The sequence below is a fragment of the Ambystoma mexicanum genome, chromosome 2p (assembly GCF_040938575.1).
Source record: "Ambystoma mexicanum isolate Mex_15411 chromosome 2p, UKY_AmexF1_1, whole genome shotgun sequence".
NCBI lineage: Eukaryota > Metazoa > Chordata > Amphibia > Caudata > Ambystomatidae > Ambystoma > Ambystoma mexicanum.
The window spans coordinates 563,020,342-563,036,781 of NC_090923.1; the positions used below are offsets into that span (position 1 = coordinate 563,020,342).

The following is a 16,440-nucleotide window of genomic DNA, read 5'->3' on the forward strand; positions in this document are numbered from 1 at the left end:
GATTTTTCTAGGTTGACTTTGAACCCTGAGAATGCCCCAAATTCTTTGATTTCATTCGATGGGATTCTAGAGAGGAGGTCAGATTTGATAGTGTTATCAATACGTCATCCGCATAAAGCGCAATTTTGTATTCCCTGCCTCCAATCTCAACTCCCCCAATCCTAGCATTCTGCCTAATCCTGGCCGCCAGAGGCTCCATAGATAAAGTGAAAATCAGAGGCGAGAGTGAGCACCCCTGCCTCGTGCCCCTCGAGATCCGTATTACCTCGGATCTCCTGCCATTGACTCGCAGCTGTGTCGTGGGGGCTGGTTAGTTGGCCATTACCCATGTGATGAAATTAGGACCAAACCCGAAATGGTCTAGCGTTGCTCGTAGATACCCCCAGTCCACCAGATCAAATGCTTTATGAGCATTGAGAGAGATCACCGCAGCCCCGCCCCCAGATCTGTGAACATGTTCATTGATGTCTATTGTCCTCCGAATATTATCATGGGTCCCTCTTCCTGGTATAAACCCCGTCTGATCGCTATCGATCACACCCGGCAATACCTCTCCCAATCTGACCGCCAATATTTTAGCAAAGATCTTACCATCATTGTTCATTAGCGTGATCGGGCGGTACGAAGTGGTCAGTTCTGGAGCCTTTCCAGGCTTGGGAAGTAAGACAGTTAACGACTCCGCCATGGACCCAGTTACAGAGCCCGATGACAGGAAGGAATTAAATAAATCCACTAGATTGGGAACCAGATGCCTGCAATATTTCTTATAAAGAGTGCAGATAGGCCATCAGGGCCGGTTCAAGGCTTTAATAGCAGCAGTAATTTCTTCAGCGGAGATGGGTCACTCGAGGTGCTCCAGCTGAATCGAGTGCTGTGTGGGTACAGACTGTAAGTACTTTGGTAACTTTTCTAATGCTGTTGGCAATCCCTGCATAATGCTTGAGTGGTATCTCACAAGTTAACTGATTTTGTCCGCATCGGTATAGAGGAGTCTCCCATCTGCCCCAGATAATGTGAGGATATTGTTCCTGACTCGGGCCTTCCGCAGTTTTTGCGCTAAAATTGTATTCGCTTTGTTTCCTTTTGAGTAATAAAACTGTTTTGTGAAGTCTAGGGATTTAGCAGTTCTATCAGCGCAGTGCATTTCCAGGGCCGTTATTGCTTTTCTCAGTTCTCTCTCCCCTTTCCTGGAATATTGCTTTTTAAGTTCACCCTCCAATTGATTCACTCTCTCCTCCAGTTTGGCTGCGTCGAGGTTCGCAACCTTCCGTTGTTCAGCTCCTGCACTGATTAGCGTTCCTCTAACTACTGCCCTCCTAGCGTCCCAGATGACAGGATTGGAGAGGTCTCAATGGTGTTCTCTTTGAAATAATTAACAATTAAATTTTCAACCTCCATTTTTATGGCTTCATCCAGTAGAAGAGCGTCGTTCAGTCTCCAGTATCTTTGAGCGGGACTCTTTTGGCCCGAGACAGCTAATTTTGCAGTTACCGGGGCATGATCCGATACCATGCAGGTTTATATTGCCAGATTATCTAAACACGGGTAGAGAGCCCCTGTAATTAGCAGCAAGTCAATTCTCGAGAAGCCTTTATGCACCTGAGAGTAATGGGTATAGTCTCTTGCTGTCCCATTTGAAGAGCCTCCAGGCATCTACAGTTTCCGTTTCCCTCAGTAGCTTGATTAATGCTGATGCTTGGACAAAGTCCGATTTGGTGGGCGGGAGAGTTTTGTCCATTTGGGTGTTTGGCATCGCGTTGTAGTCCCCGCCCATGATCAAGTGCCCTTCTTGAAATGACAGAATGATTGGGATTAGGCTTGTTATGAAGGCAGCCTGAGCAGTGTTGGGGCCGTAGATTGTGACAATCGTGATCAGGAGCTCCTCGAATAGCCCTTTTAGCAACATAAACCGCCCATTTGGATCTCTTTTAATAGTCATTTTCGTCAGGGGGATCCTGTCACTCAGGAGTATGGCTACACCTCCCTTCTTCTGACCAGAAGTGGCAAAGAATGCTTGTTTGTACTTGTTAAATCGTACTCTATGTTCATCTTCCTGTCGTAGTTGCGTTTCTTGTAGAAGTACAATGTCCCCAGCTAATTGCCCGAGTCTATGCTCCACAGCTTTCCATTTCCGGGGCAAATTGAGACCTTGCACATTCCATGATAGGATTGTTATTTCGCTTAAGTCAGCCATGGCCTTCTCTTCCTTGTTTGCCTGCACACGAGTGCCCTCTCGCCTGCTGGTTTCAAACATCCCCAGACTGCAGACCCTTCAAGGTGTCGGTGTTGCTTCATTTGTGTCGCTGCAGTGTCATATGTGCGCAGTGCTCGGGCCGAGCCATTGAAGCTCCCAGACCCAATGCCATTGCTTGACTGTCGATTAACCCTTCTCCCACCCACCCCCCCTTGAACAAAAATAGAAAATAGTAACAGCACCCTGCTGCCACTGGGGAACTGGTGGCATCGAAGCGCTTATATTGGCCAACTGGGCCACCGAACCAACTGAACTGACTATCAGAACTGATGTTGAACACCCACACCGCCAATTCATCAACTCCCGTCACTGCCGGCCGAGCCAAGGGTTTCCGCTACCCATTACCTTGGAGTAGCAGTGGATCCAGGTTAGCCCGGCTCAGAGGTTTTCTTAGAGGGGCCCGAGGTCTGCGCCGGCGGGCAGGCCTCGACCATTCTCCTGCTAGAGGTTTGTCGTGCCGAGATTGAGAAGGATCTTCGGAATCTGAGGCGCCTTCCTTTTCTCCGATTCCCATGAATTTGTCGGCCTCTTTCGGTGACCTGATTTGCCTTTGAGCCCCCCTCCCATATGAACTTGACCGCGGTGGGGAATCCCCATTGGTAGGCGATCTTCTTCCCTTGCAGCCATTCCGTAAGTGACCGCATGGCCCTCCGCTTCTGCAATGCGGAATTCGCCAGGTCTTGGTATAGCGATATTTTAGACCCTTGAAAAGTTATTTGTCCCATCGGTCTTGCTTCGCGCATAATTTCCTCCTTAACTTGATAGAAATGAACCCTTACCAAGACATCTGGGGGGAAGCCTGACGCAGATCTCAGGGCTGATCTGTGCACCCGGTCCAATTCTAGTGGTGAATCATCCGGCAGGGTGATAATGTATATAAACCACTCTGAGACATGGTTCCTGAGCTCTGAGTCTGCTACCGATGTTGGAATCCCCCGAACACGGATGTTATTTCTCCGTGACCGGTTTTCTGCATCCTCTTGCTTGGCTTCAAGAAGGGCACACCTCTCCTCCAGTGCTTTGATTCTATCCCTGCCGAGCTCGCCCTCAAACCGCTGGTCACATACATCCGACTCGAGCTCCGCCGTCCTTCTCTCACCCTCCCCAACTCTTTTATCCAAGGACGTTATTTTTTCCGTGACTTTTTCTGTACTTTTACGAATTTCATTTGTCAGGGCAGAGAGCAGCTCCTGCAAATCCGCCTTGGTCACCATTTGTGCACTGCTGTTAGTTGAAGCGACACTGACGGGGGTTTCCCCCCAGAGAGGCCCTCCGATATGTCACCTCTCTTGGATCTTTCACCCTGTGAAGTGGCCATTAAAGTCGCAATGTCCGCCTGTTTGGATAACTTCCCACTCCTCGACATCCTGGCACCCAACTGCCACACTACTCCCCTCTTAGGTATGTATTCACCTATTTATTTTGCCCCTGGGAGCCAAGGGGGCAGACTGAAATCGTTGACTGGTGAAATCAGGCAGGTCGGATGGAGCCCCTGAAGGGGTGCCGCTGATCAGGGCCACCAGGGATCGATTCGTAATGTTGCTGCCTTCCTTATGCTTCGGGCAACATCAATATTAATGTTGTGCTTTTGCAAAGTGTATAGCCAGACTGGGATCCAGGCGGAGGAAGCGTTGGTCAATTAGGCCGTTCTCGTTGCTGCTCCTACGTTTGCTCAGGGTGCCGCTCCTCTGCGACGGCTCCCCCCACAGCTGCCAGTGCGCGCTCAAGCCGGCCCCGCCTTTCAATGGAAATAAAGCCACGCCTGCAGAGGCCCCAATGCACCGCCCCCGAGCCAGCCAGTCCGCCGCGTCTCAATCCCTGTATGCGCGTCCCAGCGCTGGCCCCACAGCACTCCAGATCTTCACCGCAGGCGTACCCAGAACAGCCCCGCGGCCACCCGAGATGGCTCGGGAAAGCGACTCGGGACCCTCGCGGTTTCTCGGGAAGGGGACCGGCTTCAGTTGCAGTCTTGCGATGGACCTCCGAGACCCAGCTCCAGCCGGCCCGATCCTCCTTCCCTTAGCCGCCGGGCGCCTCCCCGCAGGACCCCCGCAGCAGAATCCTCTGCGAATCGGGATCCTCCCGATGCTCTCATCTGGGGTTCAGGCAGCAAACATCCGGCGCTCCACTCTCAGGCGGCATGGGATAGCCTAAGTCGGTTCGCTCGGCGGCCCACGCTATCTTCCTGCAGCCGCACCTCCCCCATTCCGCATCCTCGGTGGAAGCCGTGGCGAGGCTGCCATTTTGCCGCTGGGGCCTCCGCCGGACCTACAAGTGTCCGAACATCAAAAATCTGCTACCCTGCAGCTAGTCCTCCCACATGCTGTGGGCCCGATTTCAGCGAAAACGGAGACTGGAGAAGGAGCTAGCACACAGTGCGCATCGGGCCAGCCAGGAGCTTCTAGGAAAGCATACCGCGCGCGGCCGCTCCAAGCCACGCCCCCGGTTTCCTTTTTTATATAGTAATCCCTGTTTCAGGAAGAAAAAGGAACTCCCCTTTTCTAGTCCTTCTCACTCAGGAATTACTTGTAAGAAAGCCTCTGTGAGTGCTGGGCCATTTCACTGGGCAAAGGCTAAGTCGGGAAGGATGGTAGGTGGTTCTTCCCTCTTTGCCTCAGTGATAGATGGTTCATCAGCCTCTCCAAAGCCTAATATACCTACTGGTTCACTTTCTTCCTTAAACAGGGAAATCGAGCCTTCTTAAGGATTCTGTGAGCAATTTTGTCCCCACGATGTATTTCAAATGGAGTTTCGTCATGGTTCTGTAGGAGAACCTTTATATCTCCCTGGAAATCGGGATCTATGATGCCCGCCAGGACATCTAGACCAAACTTCCAAGCCAGATTTCAGGGCCAGTCTTCTAGAACAACCTGCAGGGGGTTTTAGGACGAAGTCTGTGGGAATCATCCCTCTTTTCCCTGGAGGTATAGAAGCTTCTCTGCTGCTACAAATAACAAAGCCTATGGAATCTTTCTTGGCGATAGAGGGATCTGAGGCTCTGTGACTACGTTTCTGGAATTTTAGGGTCCCCCAGTTTCCCAATTGAGTCGCATCCCACTGCTGACGCCACATGTAAGGAAGACATGGTATCAAACAGTGAAGACATACACAAGTGATCTCGGTTCAAGGGTGTTTATTGAACTTCAATGGGTTGGTAGAACGCCTATCTAACCCTAAATCTAAGGATTGGGAGCAAGCTGCGACCATCGAATAATAATGACACAGTACTAATCGAGTCTCTGTCAAAATAAAAGGGTCTAAACGAATAATAATAATGTGTTATTTATATAGCGCCTTAATACAAAGCGCTTTACAGAGCACATATTTACGTACAATATCACCCAACCGAAATTGGTACTCGTTTATCGACCTCAGAAGGATGAAAGGCTGAGTTGGCCTTGCCGGGATTCGAATCTGCGACCTGCACCTACAGATCACGCTCTGGTCACAGCAGCGAGCGCTCAACCCGCTGAGCTATCTTACCGGCAATACACCTATTGCCAATCCTTACTTCTAAATAGAAACCACATGTCAGGATAGATGAGCTGGCTTCCCTTTGCCACGTTTTCAGCACGGGATAAGGTAACACAATAGAGCTTCGCATACTCTGGTTTCTCTGCCATGAGGATGCAAAATCTGGGTAGCTGAGCCTTCTGCACCCAAGTCTCTTTTCCAATAAAAGTCTTATTGCAGAGTGCCAGATTTATCAAAGTTTCCTTCTCATCAGGATTTTCACATTCAGATGTTCTCGGGTTTACTGCTCACCACTGGTCTCCCTCAGTCGGCCTCGTACCACTTTTAATCTTGCTTTTTTTTGTTATCGAAATTTTAAGACTTTCAACAGTGCGATGGATTTTTCTTAAAACCATTGCAGGACCACTTTGATTCATTCTATTAATTACTTTCCCTTTTATCACTGTTTCTGCCACTGTTTGGCCTAGGTACTTAATACAGAGACCTTTGAGCACACCCGCGGTCCCGGACAACTCTTTTACTTTGTCTCGTACCTACTCTGATTCGCATTAGAGTTCAAACATCCATCAGTAATTGAGCTTTACTCGCATCTTTCATCACATGTGTTCATGTTCTTTGCTCTTGCGCTCTTCATACAATGTTGCTGATTGCAACCTTGAGTTCTACATAGACCGGTCTTGCATCAATCTCCCCAACTCACCGCCTGTGTTGATTTCTCTGGCGCTGCTTTCAACCTGGAGCCAAGGACCGAACCACAGCGGCTGCAGCTCCTTCTCGACTCAACTAGTCATGTAGGAGGGCCCTGGGTATCTCTTGACACACAATGCAGGATTCTCCAATCATGTTTCCTGGCCTAACGCCTTTCAGTCTGAAGGTTTCTGGAAAGTAACGGTTTCTCACTAGAAAGGTCAAGGGTATCTCCCTCCTTGCTTTCCCTTCTCGGTTTGCCGCCTTTCTCCTCTCGTTCAGCTGCCGTCTGGAAAACACTATTCCTTTTGTATGCTTTGCCTTGCTCGGAGTGTACTCTCGGTTTTTATTTATTTATTTAATTTATTTTAATATTTGTAATGCGCCGGTAGCTCGCAAGCCTCGGGGCGCAGATACATGGACACGAAAAAAGACAAACAATGACTAACATGTAGGCCGGGACAGCCAGGTAGATTTACTCGGAAGCTAATTATAAACTGAGGATATCATTTATTTGAAGATATGGGTTTTCACCAGTTTGCGGAAACAAATGTAGTTAGTTTCCAGTCTTATGTGGTTCGGAAGATTGTTGCAAAGATTGGCTGCGAGGGTGGGAAAGGATCTACCCAAGCCTCTTTTGAGTTTGTGTGGGGCTACTGAGATTTTGCCAAGGCTGGACGATCTCGGTGTTCTACTGGGAACATATGGTTGAATCCTGGTTTTAAGGTAGGCCGGTGCTTTTCCGAAAATACATCTGTGCACGATGGTTAAGGTCTTACAATGTACCCTATCTTCGATTTTCAGCCAATGTAGCTCCCTTCTGGAGTCGCTGATGTGTTCTGACCTGGTTTTGTGCTTAATTATTCTTACCACATTCTTCTGGACAACTTGATAGCTTTGCAAACACTGCTTAGAGGCACCCAGGACTAGCGCGTTGCCATAGTCAAGGCGCGACATGATGATAGCTCTTGCTATGGTAGCGCAGTTGTCCTCTGAAATGAAGGGTCTGATAGATTTTATTAGTCTAAGGTGGTAGGCACAGTTTTCTTGATGTACTGTACTTGGGCATCTGCCCCAAGGATGCTTCTAGCATCCTACCAAGGGTTTTAACCTTACTCAGGACCGGTATAGCTGTCTTTAATTAGGAAGGACGTGTAGGAGGAGGATAGTTTAGCTCTGGCTGAAACGAGCCAAATACCATGAGCTCTGTTTTTTTTCCGCTAAGGCACATCCAATTAGAGTCCATCCATTACGTTGTTGTAGATCATAGTAAGTTGCTCATTATCTTTCAGATAGTTGCCACTTAACTCAAACACCAGCTGCGTGTCGTCCGCATAGTTTGTAAAAGATGTGTTTATATGATCTAGGACAAGGCATAGGTACCTCAGGTAAAATTTGAATAACAATGGTGACATGCTGGCCCCTTGAGGGACTCCACAGAGGATTTCCTTTTCCAAGGAGAACTTATCCCCCCAGTGCACCCTAGATATCCTATTTTTTAGGAAAGACATTATCCATCCGATGGCTTCATCCGAGCAGTTGGTCTTTTTTTTAGTGCATTCTGAAGTAAGTTATGGTCGAGGAGGTCAAACGCGGCAATGAGGTTGAGGAGGATGAGGAGCCCTGTCTTACCCTTGTCAATAATGCTGAGCATTTTCGTCTGTAGGTCTAGCATGGCCGTCTCCGTACTGTGGGCAGGGCGGAAACCAGACTGTTGGGTGTGAAGGGAGTTTGAAGCCTCCACATGTGCCTAGAGCTGCATGGTGGTGATCATATCCATGATCTTAAGGACAAAGCTGCAGTTGGTGATAGGTCTCAAGTTATTGGGATCCCGTTGGTCGAGATTGGGTTTCTTAACCAGTGGCGTCAGTGACCTTTTTGATGGCGTTAGGGACTTTCTGATCTCTGAAGGAGGCATTGATGAACTTTGCTAATATAGGGGCAAATAAGTCAGTATTGTCCAGTATTATTTTAGGAGGGATAATATTCTCTGCACATGTTGTGGGTTTCATGGAGGCAAGTACCTTAGTCATTTCACTGATGGTGATTTCTGTGAAATTGAAGGTTTCGATGTGTAAGGGTGGGGGGGTCTCGTCAGGCAATGTGACTGACTTTTTTTTGTTAGTCATGGAGTTTGTGATGGAATCCCTGGCTTTGGAGATTTTATTGAAGAATGCGATCTGGGTTGCATCGCATTCTTCTTGTTAGGGTAGGAATAGTGGAGTGATGCCTTTGGGTTTTTCTATTGATTTCAAAATGTTAAAAAGCTTGCTGGTGGAGTTAGCAGCTGTCGAAATCTGTTTGTTATAGAAGTTTTTCGTAGCCTCTATTATCATGTGTTTATATTTTGTTTCACTTTCCTTCCATAGGGTTTTATTGGCAGGTGAATGTTTTTTTTGCCAAGCGTTTTCTCTGGTTCGCTTGTCCCTTTTTTGTTCTGCTAGTTCTTTGGAGAACCATTGTTGTATTTTTTGGGTAGGTCTGATTGACTTGGTTTGAAGAGGTGCTACATGATTTGTGAGTTTTTCGAGATGGCTAAGTAAGTTTGATAATAGAGTTTCACAAGAGTCATTCTCACCTTGGTTACTTTCAACATTAGCCAGGCATTGCCTGAGATGGTTCCTATTGATGTTTTTATAGTTTCGATATGTAGATGGAATAGGACAGTTGGGGGGGTTTTAGGTTTGGGAAGTGGCAAGACGATTTGGAAAGTTATCCTATGGAGATCTGACCATATGCACGGTTCTGTCTTAAAGTCACGTGTTTCAAGATTATTTGTGACGACCCAATCAAGTAGATGACCGTTATCCATCGTGGGCTCTTGGTTGGTAATCTTAAAGTCAATATTGTTTAGGGATCATTGTAGTTTGCCGGCTTCTTTAGTATCACCACACCATCGATTGAAGTCACCCAAAATTAATGTGGCTGTGTTGGGCCCTTTGAGCATGTTTAGCTGGTGTTATTTCATCATTAAATTCTGGAGTGGACGTGGGGGGCCTATAAAGGACTATCATGTTTAGGCTGCTGTTGGCCGTGGGGGTGTGCTTGAGGTGCATGATTTCACAACCCTTGCATGCTATGCTGCTGGGAAACATGTGAATGGAGTCTCTTGCAATTACTGCAACACCACCACCCTGGCCATCTTCTCTTGTGTGTAGAAGGTGGAGTACCCTCCCGGGACTGCGGTATCGCAGGTGGGGCCGATAGGGCCTTTAAGCCAGGTTTCCGTTACACAAAAGATGTCTATTTGTTCATCGACAATCCTGTCGTGAACACATTGTGCGTGTTTGTTAAGGGAACGAGTGTTGAGTAAGCATAGTTTTATCGTGCTCAGCCTTTTATCCGTGTGGGGAAGCTTAATGAAAGTCAGGTGTGGGTTAACAGTAATTACCTTACTTTGCCTGACCGTGGTATTGGGACATGTCGGATGTGAGTCTGTTTTCTCCCCGAGCAGTATGTCTGTGTGAAAGTGTTCGTGTAGGGAAAGGGGGAGGATGAGGTGAAGGTGTTACAGCGGAGAAGATACCGCGTCTTGCCATCAGGTGCTCCACTCCCCGAAGACCCCTCGTCCAGGTTATCCTCCTGCACTGGTCCACCCCCAGGGTCTGGATCCAAAGGCGATGGCCGCGCCCTGGCCACCTGAGAGAGACACCCCCGGGGACTAGCGGGTGAGACACCTTCGGGTTTCTCAGACTACACAAGAAGCTGATTTTACATTTGGAGACCTTTCATGTTGCGCTCATTCAAGTTTTTGCTTTGAAGTGAAGTGTGTGGTAGTAAAGCAGTTGAATACTTCTTAATTGTGGTTTTCCTTTTGTAATATTCCAATTGACAATGGTAAAAGTAGAACATTTTCTGATAGACTTTGTAATTGCACAATTTTGTGGTTGCATTTTATTAAGTGCTTTTTCATGTATTGGGGCTATTGTGAGGTGTGATGTGGAGCCCCTTCCAAAAAGGAAAATAGACCGGATAAGCTGAAGTCCAGCAGCAAAATTGCCTTTCCTATATCGCATGTAAGTACTGGCCCAATAACCTTAACCCCCTGTTTCATTTATTAAGATTTGTGGCACAACAAAACTTGCTCTTAAATATTGCATAAAACAGTGACCTTGTTTTATGGAAGCTTGGGGCCCCTCCCTGTACCATTTTTTCTTTGCATTGTAACACAGGTAGATCTGCTTTTGAAGTTATGTTAATGTTAAAGATATTTATACCACACACTGTCACCACTGGAGTGGTCCCCTGGCTATCTGGTGGCACTTAAAGACAAGAGGGTAGGGTAAGTTAGTAGGACAGAGCGGGAGAAAGAGCTTGAGAGCTGTGATGTGCTGTTGGCTGCTTCAGTTCGGTTTACACTGTTCGCTGAGCTTTGATGTATTTTTCGGTTGGTAGCCTTCATCTGCTGTTGTACGAGGCTTTGTGTGGTTTTTGTTATTGCGGTGAAGTGCATGCGGTTTGTTGTGCTTTAGAGGTATGGTTGTGTTTTAGTTCAGGGTTTGAGAGATGTATGCAGAGGGATGAGTTTTTTTAAATGTTTTTATTAGTAGGGTTGGTTATAGACATTTCTCCAGCATGGGGGTCTGGCATGGATTCACATGCTCATGAATATTCCCCGTCATCAGGCTGGGAATCCTCGGTAAAGAAAAAATCAGTATCAGTTTCGTTTCTGATCTGTCGTTCTTAGTAGTAACCTATCACTGGTCTCTGGGTCATACTGCCCCAAGCCAATGACTGCCCTCTCCCGAAGCCCCGCCCCTGGCAGCCATTCTCAGATTTTTACCGCACGTCCCAAAGGTTGGGAGTCCTCGTGCTATAGCTCTCGAGCTTTACTGCATTTTGTGATTTTTTTTTCAAAGAGTTTAATCTCATTTTTTCGGTCAATCGAGCCTCAAGTTCCACCATTTCTACTTCCGATCAACAGGCGCCCCATTCGGAATTTTCTACGCCCCTCAAGGGCGAAGTTTTCGTCAAGTACGCTTCTTGGAAGATTCCAGAAGACCTTGAGGCCTACCCCGTGGACATGGCCCAGGACAAGGGAAGCTCGACGCTCGGATCCAAGCTGTTCAGGAACTGCCCTGGGTGCAGATTACAGAATGTGTTCAAGAAGGACGAGCATTCTAGATGTCTCTACTGCCTTCATGAAGACAAAACGCACGTGGAAAAGGAATGTGCGTTTTGCAAGAACATGTCGGAGCGGACCATGAAGGATCGACGGATCTGCCTCACCAACTGGCTGGAAGGCGGTAGGTGAGAAGAAGAGGTCCGAGCGGTCTTCTAAGTCCTTTGAGGGCGCTCCGGCGACGGGGGCACAACAGAAGGCTAAGCGCCACGAGTCCGCGGGCACCGGGCGTGCCGAATGGTCGGGCTCCTCGGCTGCCAGGCAGGGCGCACTTTCACTGACACCATCAACCACAAGCCAATGCTCTGGCTCGGGGAAGAGAAAGTCGGAGATCCCGGGTAAGCTTCTGGAGAAGCCCCTGTCGATCCCGACTGAGACAGCCGAGGGGGAGCAAGGCGGTGTCCCTCCCTCCAAGGTGAAGGCCTCAAGCACGCCAAAAGTCGTGAAGGCCCTGATTCACCCAGCTATGGCCTCTATTGAGGGAGTCGTGACGGCCCTGGCTACCCCAGTGGAGACTACCTTGGGGCCCAGAGTTTCCCTGCCACCGCAGTTTTCAGCCCATCGATAAGACCTCTGTGAAAACCCTGGTGGAAAAAGAGGGGGGGGCCCTCGGTGGCCATCACGGACACGGATACAGCCTCTGTGGAGCAGCTCGTTAAAGTTGTGCAAGGCCTCAACAAGAGGTTTGAGGAGGGTCGGTCCCACAGGAGGAACCCCGGGAGGTGGACGAAGAAAGCAACGGTGGTGCCGACGAGGTTCCCGAGGAGGAGGAGCAACCATCGCCCCCATCGCAGCCATTGCCGGACAACTCAGCGGCCATTTTGATGGCAATCCAAACCTTATGCACGGAGATAAGGACGAGATTGCCTCTACCCCCAACGGACGACCCAGCAGAGTCAGGCCCGTCGGGAAGCCCTCCAAACAAGCGGAGAAGAGTTCATCCCTCCCCTGCCTTTCCAGCCCTCACGGCCCGCTCAGCCTTCATCTCCCTCCCTGATCTGATCCTAGGGATGACACAGGAACAGATACGGCCACGACGGGGACGGATGACGATGGTGGTGACGACGGGATGGGCCTTCCATCACCACCCCCTCTGGCCTGCCTACCCGCCCGACGAAATTGGCTCCTTCCACGCCATGATTTCCAGGGCATCTGAGCTCTTCCAGCTCTGCCCCGAAGAACAGAAGAAGGAAGGCTTCCTCTATCAACGGCGCATGGCCAAGAGGAAGCCTGTCCTCGCGGTGCCGTTGATTGACAACATCTGGGACGAGGGACATGCTCTCCTGAAGAACCCGGCCACGACACCTGCCAAGAGGGATCGGTACGAGAAGAAGTACCGGGTCCCCGATTCCGCCCCTTTGTGCCTTTTAGGGCGCAGCCGACCCCGTATTTATTCATCTCGTCGGCGGCCAAAAAGAAAGCGGCGGGGGCGACGGCTTCAATTTCAACCTCCCCACCTGACGGCGAGGGAAAGAGACTGGACGCCATGGGACGACGAGTCATCTCGTCCGCGGCGACGACAATTAAGGCGGCCAACGCCCTAGCGATTGTGGCCCGCTACGACAGGGAGTTGTGGTACAAGATCGCCCCCCTGCTGGACTTCCTACCGGACAAGAGGGCGGAGGCCCTGGGGATCCTACAGGAAGGTGAGGTGGCGTCGGACCACGCCATAATGTTGGCCATGGACATCGTGGACACCGGGTTCCGCCAGTTGGGCAACGGTGTTTGCCTTCGACCGCGGGGATGGCTCAAGGCAACAGATTTCCATCAGGACGTGCAAACCAGAGTTCTGGACATGCCCATCGATGGGAACAACCTGTTTGGAAAGACAGTAGATGAGTCACTTCCGGCCATCAAGACCGACACGGAGACGGCTCGGGCCTTCGGAGTTTTGCAGCAACGACGGCCGCCCTTTCGGAAGTCCGGAGGCAAGCAAGGTGCCTCCAAAGGATTTGGCAGTGGTTCCTCGACATACCGCCAGGCAGCCCGCTCCTCGTCACAAGAGGCCTACAGAGGGCGTGACAAGTCAGGAGGACTCCGTCGCCAAGGAGATCAGGGTGGCAAGGCCGCCTCAAAGCAGGACTGAACCGGCTGTGGCATCGGGCCCCCACCTGAGCACCCCGGTGGGAGGCCGGCTGGCGAAGTTCGTCAGCATGTGGGAGTCCATCTCCACCAACCGTTGGGTGCTGGATGCCCTGGCCCACGGGCACACTCTCGAATTTCTAAAGAAGTGCCCCCAAATTCCTCCCATGTCCAGGAAGGAAAATCACATCCCACAACTGCTGTTAGAGGTAAGGGCGATGCTCAAGAAAGGGGCCATCGAGCTCGTCCCAGGAGGCTCCGGGGCTCCGGAGTATACTCGAGATACTTCCTCGTCAGAAAGAAGACAGGCGGTTGGCGCCCATCCTGGACCTGCGTCGGTTAAACAAATACATCAAGGCCCAGAAGTTCTGGATGGTCACCCTCCAGCACGTGCTGGGACAGCTGGAGGCAGGCGACTTCCCATCGTCGCTGGACTTGGAGGATGCTTACTTCCACATCCCCATTCTAAAAGGACACCGAGAGTTTCTCAGATTCGTAGTACAAGGACGGCACTACCAATTCAAGGCCCTGCCTTTCGGATTGAAGTCGGCGCCCAGGGTATTTACCAAGTGCCTAGCGCCAGTGGCGGCGCAGCTGCGCCTGCAAGGGATCCACGTTTACCCCTACCTGGATGATTGGCTCATCCGAGCAAGGACAAGGTAGCTCGCCGTCGAGCACACAGTGAAGACCGTCCAACTGCTCACGGACCTGGGATTCTCCATCAACTTCCCAAAATCCCACCTGGTTCTGTTGCAGGGCGCACTGTTTCTTGGAGCCAAGTTTGATACAGTGGCACGATTGGCTTCCCCGTTGGAGGAAAGGACGAAGGCCATCCTGGGCAAGGTGCAGCGCCTGCTGGCCACGGACGTGGACAGAGTGAGGTCCATCAAGGCACTTCTCGGCATGATGTGATCTTGCATCTACCTGGTGCGCCTATGCAGGCTGCGGATGCGTCCTCTACAGGAGTTCCTCGACGCCCGTTGGATGCAAGCGGCGGGCAGCTTCGAAGACAGACAAGATCCCGCTCAACAAGGTCTTCTGCCAAGCTATTCGGTGGTGGGGCACCCGCGCGCATCTCGCGGCGGGCACAGACTTTCCGACCCCAGCATACAGGCCCAAGTGGATCGGCTTTTTCGACGATGGGGCAAACCCCAGATCGACCTGTTCGCGACGGCGGCGAACCCCAAGTGCCTGAGGTTCGCCAGCAGGTTTCCCCAGCCGAGGAGCATGGGCGATGCTTTCTCGTTCCCCTGGGGCAGCCTGTTCCTGTATGTGCTCCCTCCGTTGCCGTTGCTACTGCGACTCGTCAACCAACTCAAGAGGTCCCAGTGCAGGATGATCCTCGTCGCAACGGTGTGGCCGAGACAGATCTGGTTCCCGGACCTTCTGGACTTGTCAGCGTCCCCACCAGTCAAACTATCGACGGACGCAGATTCTCTCCAGAGAAGGAGGCGCATCCTCCATCACGACCCGGGGTACTTGAACTTGCAGGCCTGGCTCTTGCGGCACTAGAGTTTGGAGGGTACGATATCCCGGCAGACTGCAAGGAGGTGCTTGCAAAGGCCAGGGCGTCCTCAACTCTCAAGTGCTTTGGACACAAATGGGAGAGGTTCTCTGTCTGGTGCCGTGCACAGAAGATTAACCCTCTGCGAATTACGGCCCCTCAAGTGCTGCCATACATGCTGTCGCTGGCCAGGGCGGGGCTAGCTCACGCTTCTATCGAGATCCATCCTGCAGCGATTTCCCGTTACACCAGAACTACGGGACGGTCATCCATGTGGTATCATCGCCTGGTGAAGGAATTTATGAAGGGACTGTTCCGATCGTTATCGCCGGTGAAGGCTCCGGCCCTGGCGTGGGAGCTCAACGTGGTGCTGACTAGGCTCATGGGGCCGCCATTCGAGCCTCTGCATTCAGCACCGTTGAAATTTCTGTTGTGGAAAACAGCGTTCCTTGTGGTCATCACCTCCGCTCGACGAGTGGGATCCAGGCCCTTTCCTGCAAGCCTCCATACTTGACTTTCCACGAGATGAGGGTGGTGCTGAGGACGCACCCCTCCTTCATGCCCAAGGTGCCGTCGGACTTCCACCTCAACAAGCCCTTGGTGTTGCCAGTTTTCTTCCCGTCGCCTTCGTCGCCGGTCGAGAGGACTTTGCACTCGCTGGATGTAGCTAGAGCGCTGAAGTTCTACATGGACCGCACGAAGAGTTTTCGGAAGACATCACAGCTTTTTGTGAACTTTGGACCTGTGAATCAAGGGAAGGCCCTCTCGAAGGCTTCCATTTCCAGATGGGGCTCTGGCTGCATCATGCACTGTCATCGGTTGGCAAACCGACCGTTGCCTGGCCGTCCGAGAGCCCATTCGACCAGAGCGATCTTGTCTGGTGTGCCCCTGCTGGACATCTGCAGGGCTGCTACGTGGAGGTCGACGCACACCTTCACGAAATTCTACTGCGTCGACCGGGATTCCAGGGAGGAGTGCAGAATCGGCCAAGCAGTGCTGCGCAACCTGTTCGCCTGAAGGTGGGCTGGTGAGGAGGTAAGAGTTGCTTAATGTTGAGTTTATGTAATGCTTAATTTTTAGCCTTGCCACCTCCCGTGGTTGTGCATGTGTATACTGCTATGTATTCTTATATTCATGTGAATCCATGCCAGACCCCATGCTGGAGAACAACAGTTACAGGTAAGTAACGTGATCCTACTATGTAGACTGGATGGATAATGATAGCTTGCATCACATCTGGACAGCATTGTAGATAATATTCACATTCCTGTCTAGATGTGACATAAGCTAATATTCACAATTCCATCTTGGTTTGAC

The 16,440-nt window shown here is 50.6% G+C and overlaps 1 protein-coding gene across 2 annotated transcripts in view; it reads left to right on the forward strand.

The window, feature by feature from the left end:
- Nucleotides 1-16,440, forward strand: part of CYB561D2 (cytochrome b561 family member D2) — a 124,760-nt gene that overhangs the window by 53,206 nt on the left and 55,114 nt on the right. The window lies entirely within an intron of this gene.